Source organism: Euprymna scolopes, chromosome 19, assembly GCF_053919585.1.
Source record: "Euprymna scolopes isolate OS-2025 chromosome 19, ASM5391958v1, whole genome shotgun sequence".
Lineage (NCBI taxonomy): Eukaryota > Metazoa > Mollusca > Cephalopoda > Sepiida > Sepiolidae > Euprymna > Euprymna scolopes.
This window is the reverse complement of record NC_136500.1, coordinates 124472154-124495699: the sequence shown is the minus strand read 5'-3', so window position 1 is coordinate 124495699 and position 23546 is coordinate 124472154. Positions and strand designations below refer to the sequence as shown.

General features: G+C 30.4%; 1 protein-coding gene across 2 annotated transcripts in view; it reads left to right on the top strand.

The window, feature by feature from the left end:
* LOC145239959 (zonadhesin-like) overlaps positions 1-23546 on the top strand; it is a 242675-nt gene that overhangs the window by 71795 nt on the left and 147334 nt on the right. Inside the window, exon 2 of one of the 2 annotated variants that reach the window (XM_080103544.1) lies at positions 23236-23371. The exons of the other annotated variant lie outside the window; for it this stretch is intronic. The gene's annotated coding sequence lies outside the window, so the exon portion shown is untranslated. The remainder of the gene's footprint in view (positions 1-23235; positions 23372-23546) is intronic. 2 annotated transcript variants of the gene reach the window in all.

Genomic DNA, 23546 nt, shown 5'->3' with positions numbered 1-23546 from the left:
CTACTTATGCAGTTCTCTATCTATATAAAAGCCAAGTACGTCCAAGGATGGAATACTGCTGCCATATCTGGGCAGGAGCTGCTAAAAACAGCCTATTCTGCCTTGACAGAGTACAAAATAGACTTCGTGGCTTGGTGGGGATGCCCTTTTCTCTACCCTGCAACCTCTCTCCCACAGAAGAGACGTTGCGAGCCTATCCTTGTTTTATCGTTATTTCCATGGCAGGTGCTCGTCTGAACTCCAATCTCTGGTCCCCCTCTCGCCAATATTTCACGAAAAACACCCGTCTAGCTGAATCCACTGTGAAAAATTTACCCCACTCTTTATCTGTGCCTAAATCAAAACGTGGATTCCATGAACAAAGCTTCTTTCTTAGAACTGCACGCCTGTTGAACTCTGTTCCGTTTTCCTGCTCCTCACCTGACTACAACTTGGATTTCTTCAAGTCCAACGTTAACAAATTCCTAATGAACCGCCCCTTAAGGAAACACTTCATCAAATCTCCACACTAACGTATTGTACTTGCAATAACCCTTATCCCTGAGTTGCTTCCGGGCCTTGATAAGTGGTGACCACTGTATAAAAAAGGCCTTCGATATGTAAGAGCAAATGCCTTGGAAAGGAAACCTTTGTATAAAGATTCACTAATCCTATGAAATATAACAGATCTGCTGGAGATCTTGTGGAGCGGAAACCATATTGCATATCACTAAGGTTTAGTTCTGATGAGGTGGTTGACTACTTCTTTATTTAATATGGATTCCAACAACTTACTCATGACACACAGGAGACTTATTGGTCTGTACTGAGAGGGAGATGACTTATCACCTGAATTCTTAAATACAGGGCGTACTGATGAGGTTTTCCAGGGTGTAGGAAAGCACTTCTCCTTAGGGCAACGCTTAAACAGTTTCGTAAGTATGGGGGCAAGTTCAGCACTATAACTGAAATGCCGTCAGGGCCAGTTGCTTTAATGGAATCAAGGTTCTTGATTAGCTTGACGACCTCACACACAGTTATTTGTATGTTGCATAGTTCGTTGTCTGTTATAGGAGGAAATACGCTTCTGTTCAGTATCCTGTTTGCTATTTGCCAAAACTGGTGGGAACCAAGCCGCTGCTCAGTTACTTTGGATGTAACGGACCGAGCATATAACTCTTGCATTTTTTATTACTCTTTTACAGTAGTTGCTGGCAGTCCGGAAAGCAGCTTTAGTACCATTACATCTATTACGTTGGTAGCTATGGAAAAAGTGATTTCTATGCGCAGCAGCACATTCAGGGGAGAGCCATAAAAAATGTAGAGAAAAAACTCAATAACAAAAATTTGGGGCAGATACTTTGACAATCCGCCCCTCACAAACTGAGGTGTCTATTCTGACATCCGTTCTTAACAGGGGTAGGTTGGGGGTGTCCATTCCAAAAGCACTGAGGCCCCAACTAGTCATCGTTAAGTCTGACGGACTGCATGATGATGATGATGATGATGTTACATACATAGTTATGATTAAAAAAGAGATCGTTACATACTTGCGTTACATATATATTAACGATTAGAAAATAGGTTGTTACCTGCTTATTTTAAATACATATTTCATGATTAGATGAATAAATTGTTACCTACTTATGTTACATACATATTTATGTTTAGATAAATAGATCGTTACATATTTACGTTACGTATTATATTTATGACTAGATAAAATGATCGTTACATACTTATATTACATCATTTATAACTGGATATTTATTCGACCATTGTGAAAAAAGTGCCGTTGGATAAAATGAGTGCAAATAATACATTCTGTTTTTATTTTATTAAAATAAGAAATTAAAAAAAAACAAAAAAACAGACACCTCGAATTCTTATCAACAGTTATAATGTTTTTTTATTTGTTAGAGGTTGAACCGTGTATGCTGATTTTATTATCCGGTATTTTGTTGCTCAGATTCTTATAAATCTAATACCGAACACATAAGTATTAATATTTGATCCGCTTTAATTTTTGAACTAATGACAAGCGAGATTGCTCGGCGCCCAAGTAAGACACTTTACGTTAACGGAGTTGACCATAGGACTGAAACACTTTATAGGAACGAACAGCAGTGGCATTGCTGCTATGGTAGACAGATGAGTTCCAACTAAAATTCCAAAATTTAAACTCTTGTTAAACGAGTGAGGTATCACCCCACCTCCTCTTTGTAAAAAATAGAAAATGTAGATTACGACAAATTTGTTGAATAAAACATTTTGAACGCATTTATATTCTTGTAATTTGATATTTGATTAATAAAGTTTAAACAAATTTAGAAAAGAAATAGAAGTTTTACAAGACTGGAATAAATGTTTAACCTATGTTTAAACACGATAAAATACAATGTATTTCTATAAAAAAAAAAATAACAACAATTTTTCTAGAACTGAATATTCATTCGAAAAATATTCTGAAAAAAGTGTTGTTGGATACAATGAGGGCGAATAAGATATTTTGTTTTTACTTTCTTAAAATAAGAAATTGAAAATTATAAATCTCATACTGAACACAGAAATATTAATACTGTGGTAATTTCTACTTACCGGAACTCGATGTGGAGGGGTTAAGCAATGGCATTCTGTGTGGCAGTCGTTCAAACAAAAGGTTTGAAAGTGCTTGGTCGACTGATTTTATAATAGTGTTTGTTTTTTGTCCACTCACGTGGGTCGGACTTAACATTTGCATAGAATCTACTAGTGGGTATAAAAACACCCCCTATCGGCGATATTGTTTGGTTGGTCTTTTTGTTTTAGTCCAGCAACCCGTTTCATAGTTACTGTTACAAAGACGATCTGTCGTTGTAAGCAACGAGGCAATTCGGTGCAACTCCTGTTGACCAAGAAAAGGCGTGAAGGGTTCACCACGCAAGGTAAGAGTTTCATTGTTTTTTCCTCTTTCTTACGTCGAGTTCTGGTTTAACCCGTTGAGTTGCACTAACGCCTCTCCCTCCCCCTTTTAGTCGGTTAAAATCCGACAATACTTAGTCCTCTTTAATTTTTGAACTAATGACAACCAAGATTGCTTGGTACTCAAATAAAATAAGAAATTGAAAAAAAAAAAAAAGAAGACACGGCGAATTCTTAGCAACAGTTATGCTGAGTGACTTATGAATAATGTTTTTTTTATTTGGAAGGGTTTGAACCGTGTTTGATGATTTTATTTTTACGTTTTTTTTTGTTACATGAATTCTTATACCGAGCACAGAAGTATTAAGGTTTAGTTCTCTTTAATTTCTGAACTAATGGCAACCAAAATTGTTTGGTGCTCACGTAAGACCCTTTATGTTAAGAGAGTATTATCCGAATATAACTAGGACTGAAACGCTTTATGGGAAGGAACAGCGATTGCATTGCCGCTGTGGTAGAGAGATGAGTGCCAACTAAAATTCCAAAATTTAAACTCTTGTTAAAACAATGACGTATCAAGTCTCTAGACTTCTTTTTCCTGGATCGTCAAATGAAAAGTTTTCTCCTTCTCCTAAACCGTCTTTCGGTACGAACAAATGCAGTGGTATATATTTCTATATAATCAAATAAAATTAAATAAAACAACGTTTCTATTGAATTCTCATTCTTAACGTTATTCACGCGTTATCTACGCACAGTTCAAATATTTCCAAATACAACCGCCAGATACAACACGCGGCTCTATACAAACAGACTTTTGCTCCAAATTTACAACATGGCAAGGAAGAAGAAAAAGAAAAAAAGATACAAAAAACACACTGAAGATGGAGTATACCTCCGAAATATATTTGTGATAAATTTCAAATAAGTAAAATATTTGTTTATTTTCCTAATATTACGTTGTGATTTGGTTTCAAGCGCGCTTGATGCGTATTTTATTTTATTCAAATTAAAACAACGTTTCTATATCAACTCACACTCTTGATTTTAAGATAGTCTTATTATATATATATATATATATATATATATATATATATATATATATATATATATATATATATATATAATAAGACTATCTTAAAATTGCAACGGTTTATTGAGCTATATGAAAATTGATTTACATTTCAGAGCATGTGTAACTTTATAAGACATTTTAAAATTGCAGAAATACGCGCTTGATTCACATTCATATTTTTTAAATTACTGCGTCTTACACGCGTTTCATTGAATGGTATAAACTAAACACATCATCAGATATTTTTTTCCTTAGTTCTTTAAAGAGATTATATAGGTTTTTCCTTAGTTCAAAAACGAAAGGTAATTTTTAAACGAATTAAAAAGGCATAACGGATATAAAAATCCGAAATCCAGTAGAAACAGTAACACAAATATTCACTTATCTTCTTGTATATAATAAAGTAGACGCACTTTTTCCCCTCCGGACCAAACTGTCGTAGGTTGGCAACAAAAGATGGCACATAGAAAATGATCATGTTTACCTCATTAGCCATTACGTTATCTAGCTATAGAACGCAATTACATAACCATTACTTCGTAAAATTAAAACTTTACTTTTATTCTGGGGAGCGCCATGACCATGATCGTCCTAACATACAAAGGAAGTAGCAAAAGTTTTACCCTCTCTATACCGAAACCTCTTACGACACCATTCTACACCGAGTGCATTTATACTTATACAAGAATAAAAAAGCATTGGAAATGCAAAAGGATATAGGGATGGTATGCCAAAAAGTATACAAACAAGATAGCTATGAATGGCTAGGCACATGGAAATAGAATTGCATCCAAAGTATAGCCCTATAGCTTTTCTCCAATCTTCATTCCGTGCCATCATTATGGTTGTAAAAAGCTATAGGGCTATACTTTGGATGCAATTCTATTTCCATGTGCCTAGCCATTCATAGCTATCTTGTTTGTATACTTTTTGGTATACCATCCCTATATTCTTTTGCATTTCCAATGCTTTTTTATTCTTGTTAATTAGTATTTTTACTTACAGTCTTATTTTTAAACTTACATTCATGATAGTATTGTCTTTTTTAGGAGGCGGCTCATTGCCGCCTCCATTAGTAGCAGGTCGCTTCCTGCTGGGTTTTAGGTCTTTGGGTTTTGGGCCTTAGGAGTTGCCTCTTGGTCCTCCATCGGTTTTATATTACATAGAGAGTGCTATCGCCTCTCTGATAAAACAGTTAGAGTATTATAAAGTTCTAAAATGTTCATACCTTCACTATTAAATTTTTCTTGACTTTCTTGCAGTTTCTTTTGCGGTTAATTTAACTTTTTTCCTTTGGCGTTTGGTGAGTTCTTAGAAGAACTGGTCTGATCTACTTTTCTTAGCGAGCGAAGAGATTCAGCTGCATTTAACAATGGTTGCTATAGTGTATTTTTGCGCATGCGTGAGAATTTCAAGTTTCCTCCTTATTTTTCAATAGTTTGACAGTAGTCATGTGTCTTTCTGCCAAGAGCGACAGACGTCAGTGTTAGCCGTGATCGTCTAGAGGTTAGGACCCCCACGTTGTGACCGTGCTAACTTAGGTTCGAATCCTGGTCACAGCATTGACATTTTGTACATATTTTACAGTCCAAAATCTGAAGAATTATTTGTTTTTATAACATTGTTTTTTGACGTCGTACTTGCTGATAGGTTACTCTTATAACAATTTTGATCAACTGAGATAAAGATTTCGTGGTTTCATTAACGCTGGTGGGTTACTGTTTAAAGAAAAAACCTTAACGTTCACTTCAAATATTCAGCGTCCAAGAAATATAGGCCACTGGCAAACTGGAACGTCTGTGAGCATCCGGTGTATTATTTGGAGCTGTCCCTTTTGAGAGAAGTTCCGTGTTCGAAGTGGTCTGTCTACATTGGGTATATAGTGTTTAAAACTTGTTATTACACGTAATCTTATTTAATTATGGAGTTAGCTAAAAAGCGATGGGTCACTGCACTTCTCCGTGTAAAGAGCAGTCGATTGATGCTTGAACTGTTGTCAGAGACCGTTCGTACACTGAGGTACATCGTCTCAAAAGAAAGAAGAAAGAAGAAGAAAGAAGAAAGAAGAAAGAACAATTGGCCATTTTTGTACCCTTTTTTTTTTGCTCTCTTTTGACATTTTAACCGACGTTCTGACACTCGCTGGATTCGTAAGACACTTCTCTGTAAGAATATGTGCTTTTTGAAACTTATAAGTTGATTTTAGTTGAGATTTGGATAGTTTTGTTTTGTAGGCGTATATAGGCGTGTACGGGCCATTTATACTTATATTACAGGACATTTTCTCGCTGAAATAATCTTACATTATATTGTTAATTTGTAAAAATATTACACACAAAAACAAACAAAAAATACATTTTCTTTTTCCTAACACGTAAGTTACATTTACCGCTGGCTTATTTGAGAATACATTAACGCGTTTTCGAGCACGGTAGCAAGACAGAGAAAGAGAGAGAGAGAGAGAGAGAGAGAGAGAGAGAGAGAGAGAGAAAGAGATAGATAGATAGATAGATAGATAGATTGATAGATAGATAGATAGATCGTGAATTTATTGAAAGGGGCCTTTGGAAATGAAAAATGTCAAGTAAAGTTGTGCTTATGTACTTATGTTACCGTGATATTTTATATTTAATATTTTTAAGTTAAATTCAACTTTTGCATTTTTTATTAAAGCGTTAGGTGAAAGTACAGAGTGGTTGCAATATACCCAACAGTTCAATAACATAAGTACACGAACGCTAAGTCAATCCCCCCTTCCAAATATACATCATAAAATGATTACGTAAATTCAAGTTTTACGATATTTTTTTTGTTTATTAGATTGTTAGGTGAAAGTACAAAATAGTTACATAACAGTACCAAAAAAGTGATTTTTAATATCGTATTCAGCTTAATCCCTAAAAAGCGGCACTTGATTAAATGGTTTCTTTTATTGTCGCTACCCCGTGATCACGTGATTAAAATTTTATCAGACGAAAACTTGGGAGGCAAAAGAGTCGCAAGAACCAAAATCGCATATACACTGTCCACAAATAAGTAGTTTTTTGAATTAAAAAAACATTATCGATTACCTACGTTATTTGTGAATTATTTGCGTTCACATAAAAACACCGCATTATCATTGTATATTAATCAATATAAATTTATTTTTTTTACTTTTTAGAATAAAAATCCCGTTGGGTTAAATCAAAGTGATTAAGCACAAAGTTATTTTATAGAAACTACAGTTGAGAAATTAATAAACTAAAAAAAGTGATTTGCATACGTATTTGTTACTTAATTGCGTTATAAAAAGACTAATCTTTATAGAAACTTTTCGCAATATAGTCACCGACGTTACCTTTTCATTTTTTTTTTTACAATTTTTCTTGATCGACGCACACCCTATAACTAAAAGTGGGTCTTAAAGGTCAACACGAATATCTTACAAACACGGATTACTTACAAAACACTCTCCACTAACATGTTCAGAATGGCTTTTAAAATAATAACATTATTTCAGCATGGTAACAAAAATTACATGAGTCCCCAATATTTGCATTTTTTCCGATCAACACTGCACACCCAAAACATTTACATTTTTCCGACCGACATTGCACACCCAAAATTAAAAGATTGGTTTATAGTATTTGCGCGTGGGAATCATGACAACAATTATCTACATTAAATTTGGGGCAGATATTTTGACAATCCGCTCCACACAAAATGAGGTGTCTATTCCGACATCCGTTCTTAATAGGGGTAGGTTGGGGTGTCCATTTCAAAAGTCATTCTTAGCATGAGGATGTTGGGAGTGTCTATTCCGAAAGCCGTTCGTAACATGAGGAGGTTAGAGTTTGAAGGTTGGGTGTTGGGCAATACCAACGAAAGCAGTACTTAAACTTTTTACGAGGGTGGGGCACGCTTCCACCGGGCAACTCTGCTAGTTATAGATAAATCATTTAAGACATACCGATATACTAAAGATTGAAAGAAGTTTAGTTCGTAAACCAGGAGTAGAATAGGTTGGTCTTTAATTAAGAACCTAATCTTGTCGTATTAGTTTCGACATTAAGAGTAGTAACAAATCTGTAATGTTCCAAAAATACCCACTTAGAATACTGATTTTTGTGAGTTAACGACGATATATTTCTGCGCATATATATCTATCTATATATATATATATATATATATATATATATATATATATATATATATATATATAGTAATTTATAAAATATATATGGCGATTAAGCTACACTGAATATTCTGCGTTTCATCCAACTATAGGATTCGTCAGGCTTATGCGCGAATTCTGTCGTTGCTTCTTGTTTTTATATATGTTGAGGAATTTAATAATATAGCTATGCTTGCTGGGTGTGGGGATGTTTCTTAGCGATGTTTCGAAATTAACTCTTTCCATATCTATTTTTAATGTGGTGAAATAAATTCTTTTGAAAGTGCTCGACTGTTTTAGGAGCTAAGTATAACTACTTCATTTATTCACATAAATTTAATATACGAAAGTATAGATTTTTGCGTAAACTTTAAGTATTTACTTCAAAAGTGCTCAATACGTAGGTAGAGCTAGATAGTAATTTATAAAATATAAATGCTAGTAAATACTTAAAGTTTACGCATAAATCTATACTTTTAAATTTATGTGAATAAATGAAGTAGTTATATATATATATATATATATATATATATATATATATATATATATTATTAGCATGGGTGCCCGGCGTTGCCCGGGTATTTGGAGGTGTATGTTGAGCAAAAGAAAAAGCGATCAATTTTTTTTAAAATTTGACCCCTATCATGACCCCTTTAAATTTATATTTTTAGGCTCAACTCAAGTTATTAAGTTACATCCATGTCCAAGAAACCGATATCTAAAATTGTCGGAGGAGTTTGGTAGAGTTCTCAAAGGTCAAATCGTTGAACTTTGACCCCTCAATCGCAATATTTCTGGCCAAAACGGATCATATCGATTTTCCACCGTATATATATATATATATATATATATATATATATATATATATATATATATATATATATATATATAGTACCGTATATATATATATATATATATATATATATCAAATTTTGAGTCTTTAAACTAATAATTGACAGAGTTATTGCATAAGGAAATGTACACACACACACACACACACATTTCCACCGGGCATCTCTGGTTAACAGGTCCTGCTAGTTATAGATAAATCATTTAAGACATACGGATATACTAAAGATTGAAATAAACGACTATATATTTCTGCGCAGATAACTTCAAATGAAAGCGTCTTTAAAAAACATATTAACATTCATGACAACCATTTACACTGTCTATTCATACATTTTTATGTGCATTTTATACAAGAAAAATTGTTCCTATGTTTTCTTTCTACCCCCTCCCCTACACTGTCAATCAATCGAGAAAATTACGAACGACATGCTATAAATAACTCTCACCTGATTTTAGACAATTAAATAACTTTCGCCTAAATAATAGGATAAAAATGAATCCGGAAATTTAGACAAATATCGATAAATGTACTTCATCCGTTATTACTCTACAGTCTCCTTCTTTCCTTAATATATAAGCCGTTTATTAATTGTCTACATCATTATTTGTCATTAGCCGTTTATTAATTGTCTACATCATTATTTGTCATTAGCCGTTATTAATCTATTTTCTACATCATTATTTGTCATTAGCCGTTTATTAATCTATTTTCTATATCATTATTTGTCATTAGCCGTTTATTAATCTATTTTCTACATCATTATTTGTCATTAGCCGTTTATTAATCTATTTTCTACATCATTATTAGTCATTAGCCGTTTATTAAACTATTTTCTACATCATTATTTGTCATTAGCCGTTTATTAATCTATTTTCTACATCATTATTTGTCATTAGCCGTTTATTAATCTATTTTCTACATCATTATTAGTCATTAGCCGTTTATTAAACTATTTTCTACATCATTATTTGTCATTAGCCGTTTATTAAACTATTTTCTACATCATTATTTGTCATTAGCCGTTTATTAATCTATTTTCTACATCATTATTTGTCATTAGCCGTTTATTAATCTATTTTCTACATCATTATTTGTCATTAGCCGTTTATTAATCTATTTTCTACATCATTATTTGTCATTAGCCGTTTATTAATCTATTTTCTACATCATTATTAGTCATTAGCCGTTTATTAAACTATTTTCTACATCATTATTTGTCATTAGCCGTTTATTAAACTATTTTCTACATCATTATTTGTCATTAGCCGTTTATTAATCTATTTTCTACATCATTATTTGTCATTAGCCGTTTATTAATCTATTTTCTACATCATTATTAGTCATTAGCCGTTTATTAAACTATTTTCTACATCATTATTTGTCATTAGCCGTTTATTAATCTATTTTCTACATCATTATTAGTCATTAGCCGTTTATTAATCTATTTTCTACATCATTATTAGTCATTAGCCGTTTATTAATCTATTGTCTACATCATTATTTGTCATTAGCCGTTTATTAAACTATTTTCTACATCATTATTTGTCATTAGCCGTTTATTAATCTATTGTCTACATCATTATTAGTAATTAGTCGTTTATTAAACTATTTTCTACATCATTATTAGTCATTAACCGTTTATTAAACTATTTTCTACATCATTATTTGTCATTAGTCGTTTATTAATCTATTTTCTACATCATTATTAGTCATTAGCCGTTTATTAAACTATTTTCTACATCATTATTAGTAATTAGCCGTTTATTAATCTATTGTCTACATCATTATTTGTCATTAGCCGTTTATTAAACTATTTTCTACATCATTATTTGTCATTAGTCGTTTATTAATCTATTGTCTACATCATTATTAGTCATTAGCCGTTTATTAAACTATTTTCTACATCATTATTTGTCATTAGCCGTTAATTAATCTATTTTCTAAATCATTATTTGTCATTAGCCGTTTATTAAACTATTTTCTACATCATTATTTGTCATTAGTCGTTTATTAATCTATTTTCTGCATCATTATTCGTCATTAGCCGTTTATTAAACTATTTTCTACATCATTATTCGTCATTAGCCGTTTATTAATCTATTTTCTACATCATTATTAGTAATTAGCCGTTTATTCAACTATTTTCTACATCATTATTTGTCATTAGCCGTTTATTAATCTATTGTCTACATAATTATTTGTCATTAGCCGTTTATTAATCTATTTTCTACATCATTATTAGTCATTAGCCAGTTATTAATCTATTTTCTACATCATTATTAGTCATTAGCCGGTTATTAATCTATTTTCTACATCATTATTAGTCATTAGCCGTTTATTAAACTATTTTCTACATCATTATTAGTCATTAGCCGTTTATTAAACTATTTTCTACATCATTATTTGTCATTAGCCGTTTATTAATCTATTTTCTACATCATTATTTGTCATTAGCCGTTTATTAAACTATTTTCTACATCATTATTAGTCATTAGCCGTTTATTAAACTATTTTCTACATCATTATTTGTCATTAGCCGTTTATTAATCTATTTTCTACATCATTATTTGTAATTAGCCGTTTATTAATCTATTTTCTACATCATTATTTGTCATTAGCCGTTTATTAATCTATTTTCTACATCATTATTTGTCATTAGCCGTTTATTAAACTATTTTCTACATCATTATTAGTCATTAGCCGTTTATTAATCTATTTTGTACATCATTATTTGTCATTAGCCGTTTATTAAACTATTTTCTACATCATTATTTGTCATTAGCCGTTTATTAATCTATTTTCTACATCATTATTTGTCATTAGCCGTTTATTAAACTATTTTCTACATCATTATTAGTCATTAGCCGTTTATTAATCTATTTTGTACATCATTATTTGTCATTAGCCGTTTATTAAACTATTTTCTACATCATTATTTGTCATTAGCCGTTTATTAATCTATTTTCTACATCATTATTTGTCATTAGCCGTTTATTAATCTATTTTCTACATCATTATTAGTCATTAGCCGTTTATTAAACTATTTTCTACATCATTATTAGTCATTAGCCGTTTATTAATCTATTTTCTACATCATTATTAGTCATTAGCCGTTTATTAATCTATTTTCTACATCATTATTAGTCATTAGCCGTTTATTAATCTATTTTCTACATCATTATTTGTCATTAGCCGTTTATTAAACTATTTTCTACATCATTATTAGTCATTAGCCGTTTATTAATCTATTTTCTACATCATTATTTGTCATTAGCCGTTTATTAATCTATTTTCTACATCATTATTAGTCATTAGCCGTTTATTAATCTATTTTCTACATCATTATTTGTCATTAGCCGTTTATTAAACTATTTTCTACATCATTATTAGTCATTAGCCGTTTATTAAACTATTTTCTACATCATTATTAGTCATTAGCCGTTTATTAAACTATTTTCTACATCATTATTTGTCATTAGCCGTTTATTAAACTATTTTCTACATCATTATTTGTCATTAGCCGTTTATTAATCTATTTTCTACATCATTATTTGTCATTAGCCGTTTATTAAACTATTTTCTACATCATTATTAGTCATTAGCCGTTTATTAAACTATTTTCTACATCATTATTAGTCATTAGCCGTTTATTAATCTATTTTCTACATCATTATTAGTCATTAGCCGTTTATTAATCTATTTTCTACATAATTATTTGTCATTAGCCGTTTATTAATCTGTTTTCTACATCATTATTTGTCATTAGCCGTTTATTAATCTATTTTCTACATCATTATTTGTCATTAGCCGTTTATTAAACTATTTTCTACATCATTATTAGTCATTAGCCGTTTATTAAACTATTTTCTACATCATTATTTGTCATTAGCCGTTTATTAAACTATTTTCTACATCATTATTAGTAGTTAGCCGTTTATTAATCTATTTTCTACATCATTATTAGTCATTAGCCGTTTATTAATCTATTTTCTACATCATTATTTGTCATTAGCCGTTTATTAATCTATTTTCTACATCATCATTTGTCATTAGCCGTTTATTAATCTATTTTCTACATCATCATTTGTCATTAGCCGTTTATTAATCTATTTTCTACATCATTATTAGTCATTAGCCGTTTATTAATCTATTTTCTACATCATTATTTGTTATTAACGGTTTATTAATCTATTTTGTACATCATTATTTGTCATTAGCCGTTTATTAATCTATTTTCTACATCATCATTTGTCATTAGCCGTTTATTAATCTATTTTCTACATCATTATTTGTCATTAGCCGTTTATTAATCTATTTTGTACATCATTATTTGTCATTAGCCGTTTATTAATCTATTTTCTACATCATTATTTGTCATTAGCCGTTTATTAATCTATTTTCTACATCATCATTTGTCATTAGCCGTTTATTAATCTATTTTCTACATCATTATTTGTCATTAGCCGTTTATTAAACTATTTTCTACATCATTATTAGTCATTAGCCGTTTATTAATCTATTTTCTACATCATTATTAGTCATTAGCCGTTTATTAATCTATTTTCTACATCATTATTAGTCATTAGCCGTTTATTAATCTATTTTCTACATCATTATTTGTCATTAGCCGTTTATTAATCTATTTTCTACATCATCATTTGTCATTAGCCGTTTATTAATCTATTTTCTACATCATTATTTGTCATTAGCCGTTTATTAAACTATTTTCTACATCATTATTAGTCATTAGCCGTTTATTAATCTATTTTCTACATCATTATTAGTCATTAGCCGTTTATTAATCTATTTTCTACATCATTATTAGTAATTAGCCGTTTATTAATCTATTTTCTACATCATTATTTGTCATTAGCCGTTTATTAATCTATTTTCTACATCATCATTTGTCATTAGCCGTTTATTAATCTATTTTCTACATCATTATTTGTCATTAGCCGTTTATTAATCTATTTTCTACATCATTATTAGTCATTAGCCGTTTATTAAACTATTTTCTACATCATTATTAGTCATTAGCCGTTTATTAAACTATTTTCTACATCATTATTTGTCATTAGCCGTTTATTAATCTATTTTCTACATCATTATTTGTCATTAGCCGTTTATTAAACTATTTTCTACATCATTATTTGTCATTAGCCGTTTATTAATCTATTTTCTACATCATTATTTGTCATTAGCCGTTTATTAAACTATTTTCTACATCATTATTAGTCATTAGCCGTTTATTAATCTGTTTTCTACATCATTATTTGTCATTAGCCGTTTATTAATCTATTTTCTATGTCATTATTTGTCATTAGCCGTTTATTAATCTATTTTCTACATCATTATTTTTCATTAGCCGTTTATTAATCTATTTTCTACATCATCATTTGTCATTAGCCGTTTATTAATCTATTTTCTACATCATCATTTGTCATTAGCCGTTTATTAATCTATTTTCTACATCATTATTAGTCATTAGCCGTTTATTAATCTATTTTCTACATCATTATTTGTCATTAACGGTTTATTAATCTATTTTGTACATCATTATTTGTCATTAGCCGTTTATTAATCTATTTTCTACATCATCATTTGTCATTAGCCGTTTATTAATCTATTTTCTACATCATTATTTGTCATTAACCGTTTATTAATCTATTTTGTACATCATTATTTGTCATTAGCCGTTTATTAATCTATTTTCTACATCATTATTTGTCATTAGCCGTTTATTAATCTATTTTCTACATCATTATTTGTCATTAGCCGTTTATTAAACTATTTTCTACATCATTATTAGTCATTCGCCGTTTATTAAACTATTTTCTACATCATTATTAGTCATTAGCCGTTTATTAATCTATTTTCTACATCATTATTAGTCATTAGCCGTTTATTAATCTATTTTCTACATCATTATTTGTCATTAGCCGTTTATTAATCTATTTTCTACATCATCATTTGTCATTAGCCGTTTATTAATCTATTTTCTACATCATTATTTGTCATTAGCCGTTTATTAAACTATTTTCTACATCATTATTAGTCATTAGCCGTTTATTAATCTATTTTCTACATCATTATTAGTCATTAGCCGTTTATTAATCTATTTTCTACATCATTATTAGTCATTAGCCGTTTATTAATCTATTTTCTACATCATTATTTGTCATTAGCCGTTTATTAATCTATTTTCTACATCATCATTTGTCATTAGCCGTTTATTAATCTATTTTCTACATCATTATTTGTCATTAGCCGTTTATTAAACTATTTTCTACATCATTATTAGTCATTAGCCGTTTATTAAACTATTTTCTACATCATTATTAGTCATTAGCCGTTTATTAATCTATTTTCTACATCATTATTAGTTATTAGCCGTTTATTAATCTATTTTCTACATCATTATTTGTCATTAGCCGTTTATTAATCTATTTTCTACATCATTATTTGTCATTAGCCGTTTATTAAACTATTTTCTACATCATTATTTGTCATTAACCGTTTATTAATCTGTTTTCTACATCATTATTTGTCATTAGCCGTTTATTAATCTATTTTCTACATCATTATTTGTCATTAACCGTTTATTAATCTATTTTCTACATCATTATTTGTCATTAGCCGTTTATTAATCTATTTTCTACATCATTATTAGTCATTAGCCGTTTATTAATCTATTTTCTACATCATTATGTGTCATTAGCCGTTTATTAATCTATTTTCTACATCATTATTTGTCATTAGCCGTTTATTAATCTATTTTCTACATCATTATGTGTCATTAGCCGTTTATTAATCTATTTTCTACATCATTATTTGTCATTAGCTGTTTATTAATCTATTTTCTACATCATTATTTGTCATTAGCCGTTTATTAATCTATTTTCTACATCATTATTTGTCATTAGCCGTTTATTAATCTATTTTCTACATCATTATTTGTCATTAACCGTTTATTAATCTATTTTCTACATCATTATTTGTCATTAACCGTTTATTAATCTATTTTCTACATCATTATTTGTCATTAGCCGTTTATTAATCTATTTTCTACATAATTATTAGTCATTAGCTGTTTATTAATCTATTGTCTTCCTCATTATTAGTCATTAGCCGTTTATTAATCTATTGTCTACATAATTATTAGTCATTAATCGTTTAATAATCTATTGTCTACATAATTATTTATCATTAACCGTTTATTAATCTATTTTCTACATCATTATTAGTCATTAGCCGTTTATTATTCTTTTTTCTACATCAGTATTAGTCATTAGCGGTTTATTAATCCATTGTCTACATCATTATTAGTCATTAGCCGTTTATTAATCTATTTTCTACATCATTATTAGTCATTAGACGTTTATTAATCTATTGTCTACATCATTAGTAGTCATTAGCCGTTTATTAAACTATTGTCTATATCATTATTAGTCATTAGCCGTTTATTAATCTTTTTTCTACATCATTATTAGTCATTAGACGTTTGTTAATCTATTTTCTACATCATTATTAGTCATTAGCCGTTTATTAAACTATTGTTTACATCATTTTTTGTGATTAGCCGTTTATTAATCTATTGTCTACATCATTATTAGTCATTTGCCGTTTATTAATCTATTTTCTACATCATTATTAGTCATTGATCGTTTATTAATCTATTGTCTACATCATTATTTGTCATTAGCCGTTTATTAATCTATTTTCTACATCATTATTAGTCATTAATCGTTTATTAATCTATTGTCTACATCATTATTTGTCATTAACCGTTTATTAATCTATTTTCTACATCATTGTTTGTCATTAACCGTTTATTAATCTATTTTCTACATCATTATTCGTCATTAATCGTTTATTAATCTATTTTCTACATCATTATTAGTCATTAATCGTTTATTATTCTATTTTCTACATCATTATTTGTCATTAACCGTTTATTAAACTATTTTCTACATCATTATTTGTCATTCTAAAGTACATAAAATCCATTTTTATTTTCTTAATAGGAGTGTATTTATTTGCCTTACCTAAAATTGACCACTTTAATTCATAATTGGTTTTGTTTTTAATAAGTTCTCCAACATATCTAGCTAAGGAAGTGAGAGGATTCCTATAACTGACACTTAAAAGAGCAAATATGATTTCTGTATCTTTCCTTTAATGTTGTGCTAGCGGAGCCTCCCAAATAATATTAATGCATAAAATCTAGTCATGTTGATAGCTTAGTATGAATACAAATATCGCGTTAAGAACGAGCCTATTCAATTTTTGGTCTAAGAACTAAACTTCTTTCTTTATTCTGTATATCAGTATGTCTTCAATGTTTTTATCTATAACAAGTTGATGTGTTTTTACTATTTTTATTGGATTTCGGATTTTATGTTAGTTGAACCTTTCTAATTTGTTTAAAGATTACCTTTCTTTTTTGAACCAAGGAAAAAACTGTACATTTTCTTCTTTGATAACTAAAGAGTTTCTGATAATTGTTTTGGTTCATGTCATTCAATGAAACGCGTGCAAGACGCAATAAATTAATTTGAATGTGAATTAAGTGTCTATCCATGCGATTTTTAAATACCTAATAAACTTACATATGCTCTGAAAGTGTAAATGCATTTTCATTGAGCTTAATTAACCGTTCCAATATTAAGATAGCCTTACTATATATATATATATATATATGTATATATATATATATATATATATATATATATATATATATATGTAGTGGGTGCAATAAGTATCCGATACAAAGCAAAACATTCATTTTATTTATTTATTTGTGTGTATGTGTGTGTGTGTGTGTGTGTGTGTGTGTTTAATCAGGTTGCTTGTAATGCGCTATAGTCCGGAGCAGTAAAAAAGAGAGGAAGAAAAACGAATAATTGGAAACAAAATGTATAATTAAAAAGAATTATTGATTACATTTTTAGTAAATTATTTTACTTGCATATTTTTTATATTTTGATATTTCGAGTGGAATAAAACATGCAATAGTCTCATAGTTTTATCAAGATTTAAGATTTGATAAAAAACGAAATTTGCGACATGATCAAACAAATTAGTGGACATTCACGCTTGTTTAAACAATTACATGTTCTCCTATGTTTGAATTCTGAATATATATATATATATATATATATATATTCACCACACCCAGGCATACATACACGCGCACACACACGTACACATATTAAAAATCATATTAAAAATAATATTATTACTTTTGATTTTTTTCTGTATAAACACTAACATAGAAAGGATCACTGAAGGACACAACTGCAATAACTGTATGGATTGTGCGTTACATTTAAAAAGGTAAATTATTTGCATTAATATTTAAACCCATCAAAACAAGAGAGAGGAATGCGCTGCTCAGAGCAGACAAGAGGGTTGGAGAGAAGAACTGAAAAATTGGAAAAAAAGAAAGGTGGAATTTTTAATATACAAATATTACCAACAATACTTAACTCGTCAAATTGTCATAAATATATGGAATAGGTTTTCAATATAAACATTAATTTAATTGACTCAATAAATTTTCCAATGAATAAATTACCAGAACTATGTTTATTAATTTTCAAAGGAGTTATTTAAAATTACTTGTTTATAAATTAATATGCATATATTTTGTAAGAATTAATTTTTATTCTTTATGCTTCTATGTATACGCCAAAGATTTGTCAATAATGTAATCGTAATTAACTAGCGGGAACTGTGGAAATTCCACAGCGGACTCTTTTAAATGTAATATATTGATGTTGGCATTCTGTAGATGTTCGGCGTAAATGAGACGTTCTGATATTATTGTAGCTCTTTTGTTAAAACTGCAAAAGTATTTATCTAAGCTAACAGAGACACTCGACCGATCATAAAAAATAATGATATCTTAGTATATGCAGATTTCGCATATATTACTTTTCTATATGTAGAGTCAATTTTCTATCAATTCATATATATTATAAAATTGTGGAAAAAAATATATATCCATATGATTTGGGTGCAACAACTTGAATCGAAACTAAAACTTATGAAATATATATATATATATATATATATATATATATATATATATAAAATGATCCCTTTTTCACCATATTCCCTCTGCTTTACTTTTTGTTATCAAGCAAGATCTTTGACTTACTTGCAGTTTCATCAAATACTTTTGTATGCAAAATCCGATCCCGCATTTTGCTAATTCCTACCCTCTGATGAGAAGGAAAGTGTTTCTTCGAAACTCCGCGGGTTAAGGACTATCCACTTATTAAGTGTTTCCTTTTCAGATTAGACATGTTTTTAACTCCTTTTCAAAGTGTTCTTAACATGTTTTATTAACTATCTGCTCATATATATATATTTATACATTACTAACTAGCTCTACCTACGTATTGAGCACTTTTGAAGTAAATACTTAAAGCTTACGCATAAATCTATACTTTCGTATATTAATTTTATGTGAGTAAATGAAGTAGTTATATATATATATATATATATATATATATATATATATATATATATATATATATATATGTACTTCAGAATAAAATTATCCAACAATCAGCTGGAGCTCCTTCAGCTATAATCGAAACCTAAACCAAAACTTCTTCTTCTCTCTATATGTATTACCCTCCCCTCTATCTCCAGGAATATGCCCAACTTGGATCATTAATTTGTGATGTGGATTACTCAAAATACAGTTTGGATCATTTTACCACACTGCTTTCAAGGACAGTCACCTCGGATTTTACCGTGCAATTTGGATGTAAACTTTTATATCCTTTTCTTTAACTTCCCTTACTCTATGACTTTAATTAATTAATCAATTTTTAATAATGATTTTCCATGTCTCACTGACTTTAGCAAATAAGGTGTAAACGATTATAATTATTTGCTAATATTTTCTCCTCTGAAGAGAGTGTAGACATCGAAACCCCATAGGATAAGGAGTGAAACTATTTCAAATGTATTCTTTGTCTTACATAAAATAATAAAAACCTTTGATATGAAACTCAAACATTTCACGTCATAAATTTTTAAAGCCATTGAATCGCTAAAATTATATATATACATATATATACACACACACACACACACACACACACGCACACACACACACACACACACACACACACACACACACACACACACACACACACACACACATATATATATATATATATATATGAACATTTAAAATTAAAATGTTTAAAATTCAACGCTATTTCACGCGGTTAATGGTAGCCAAATGGATACGGTCTCCGCTAATCGAGCCAGAGATGTCTCGTGTTGCGGGGTTCGAATCGTTCGACTGGTGTTAATCGTGACACCCTGCACTGAAGAATCCCGAAAGGATGAAACACTAGTGTCTGTAGGTATTTAATTATTATAGTAAAAACATAATTATGATAGCCCCTTTAAGAAATTCATTTCTTATCGTTGAGCACTTTCAGTTGAATTAAAGTCAGTCAATTTAGCTCATATGCTAACGATTAGATCACTCTCTGACTGACGTAATGAACATTTAAAATTAAAATGTTTAAAATTCAATGCTATTTCACGCGGTTAATGGTAGCCGAATGGATACTGTCTCCGCTAATTGAGCCAGAGATGTCTCGTGTTGTGGGGTTCGAATCGTTCGGTTGGTGTTAATCGTGACACCAGCACTGAAGAATCCCGAAAGGATGAAACACTAGTATCCGTAGGTATTTAATTATTATAGTAAAAAAATAATTAAATATACACACACACAAACACACACACACACACACACACACATATATATATATATATATATATATATATATATATATATAGCAAAAGTACCCGTCGTTGACTGGGTTCAAAAAAGCCTACAGAAAATGGACTCTGATTTATGAAGGTACGATAGGTTATGAAAAGGAAGGGTTGTAAAGAGATAGCTTCGAATTTGGGGGTATCAAAACCAAAGCAAAATATAATGAAAGTAAAAATAAAACAGATAAACCCCATAATTTATTATACCATACCTGTTCACACTGAAACACTTATCACAATATTCTGTGGATCTATATTAAAAAAAAAACCCTGGTTAAGCTTTGTGACATATTTCCATTCTATGGAGGTCAGGCGCGAACGAACACCCAATAAATTTATTATACCATATTTCTTCAATCTGAAACATAATTATCAAAGTATACTTACGCAGATAAACATGAAAGTCTTTATTAAAGTCTGTGCCTATTTCCATTCTATGGAGGCCAGGCGCGAACGCAGACCCCACAATTTTATTATACCATCCCTATTTAAGTTAAAACATACTTATTAAAGTATTATTATGCATATCTATATCAAAAACACTTGTAAACGTTTTTTTTATTTTTAAATTTTTTATTTCCATACTTTGTGGACCAGGCGCGTACGCAGACCCCACAATTTTAATGAATCATGGTTATGCCAGATCAAACATACCCATTTCTGTGTCTAGATAGATCTTCTGTCATTATATGTGATCAGTTTTCTATAATAGTTAACCATATAGGAGCCTATTCGTGACCAGACACACCCACAACCGTTCAGCTTTATATTATCAGAGAGGCGGTAGCACTCTCTATATAGGGATGGCCCGTACACGCCTATATACACCTACAAAACAAAACTATCCAAATCTCAACTAAAATCAACTTATAAGTTTCAAAAAGCACATATTCTTACAGAGAAGCGTCTTATGAATCCAGCGAGTGTCAGAACGTCGGTTAAAATGTCAAAAGAGAGCAAAAAAAAAAAGGGTACAAAAATGGCCAATTGTTCTTCTTTCTTCTTTATTCTTCTTCTTTCTTCTTTCTTTTGAAATGATGTATCTCGGTGTACGAACGGTCTCTGACAACAGTTCAAGCATCAATCGACTGCTCTTTACACGGAGAAGTGCAGTGACCCATCGCTTTTTAGCTAACTCTAGATATACAATTGGGCCTCGTTCGGCTATAATCAAAACCTAAACCAAAACTTATGAAGAATTCTTGATAAAATCATTTATTACTTACTATTTATTTATTATTTAATGGAATACATAATAATTAAACCACCCGGATGTAAGCGTGACACAGAAAAAAACACGCTATCGTATTAATTTACATATTCAAACAATTCAAAACCAAAGATGAATTGTACGAGCCTTTTTCAAGTCTTACATAAAACACACATTCATATTTCAAGCTGTCATATACATACGCGCACACAAACATACGCGCCCACGTCCACACATGTACACTTATTCACGTTCGCGTACATACACACACATTCACGTATATATACACACACGCTTACGTATACACATGTACTCACACACGCGAACACGAACACACACATGGGCGACGTCACTTCCGCTTTCTAGGGAAATACACATGCGCAAAAGACACTCCAGAAGCGAGTATAAAACATGGAGACAAAACTGTTTCTAACTCTCTTTAGAACCAACTCTCAACGAGAGGGGTTGGGCTAACAAGCCGCCGCCGTTTCGGCGCGCGCGCACGCGTACCTCACGCCCACTTCCTACTATGTATGGGGCACGAGCTAAAGACTGTATGTATACATTCTCACTCTTTCTCTCTCCATCTACTACTGGCCACTAAGAACACCTTCGCGTAGCTGACTACTAACTGATGACAACTCTAATACCCTCTTCTTTGTCTACACGCTGGACTACCATTCTCAATTTTCCTACAACATTTATTTCTCTTCCCACGCGTGAACAAAAAATAGTGACCCGAACTTGAGATGAAAACACATTTCCTATTCTTGCTACAACACCAGTCCTGTAACGAACATGGGTTACATACGCGCGGACATGTTATAACTAAAACGTTCATTTCTTTCAACAGCAAATAAACGACATTTATCTTATCCATTAATTGAGTCTTTGTTTCCTTCAATTCCCATTCGTTTCATTATTTTTTTGTAACGGGATTGGAGTATTTATATATCCTAGTCCCCTACAGAATTACCAAAATATGTTTCAACTTCTAAGTAAGACTATATACATATATACATGCAACATAGGTACACTTGTAAACAACCAATAACTCTTTTTAATCGACCAATGAAATACTGTAGTGGCCTAGTTTAATTTTAAAATGAATGCTGGGTTTAAAATGACTTTTACTATTCTCACTTTTTTTAGAAAAAATAAAACTTCCTCCAAATGACATAAAAAATATTCATATTTCATCCATATTTTTATATTACATGCCTTATCCTCAATATGATTCTATTTTTTAGGCGATTACCTATGGAAATCTTGAATAAGTTCACGGATTAACAACAACATACGCCTGATGTAAACGGTGGAGCAGCAAAAGCGACACCCTAAAGAAACAACTTTATTTTAAAACTTTTATTGAAAAAATCAATTCAGGTAACTTAATTATATAGTAGAGATGACATCTATTCAATGTACTCGCCTTCAGCCTTAACGGGTCCGGAACTGGGAGCATGCCCTTTCCACAAGCACCAGTGGGAGTTCGGTGAATACGTGGCGGAATTTCATTAAATAAATTATTACAAATAAATACATTTAATTCGTCGATGTG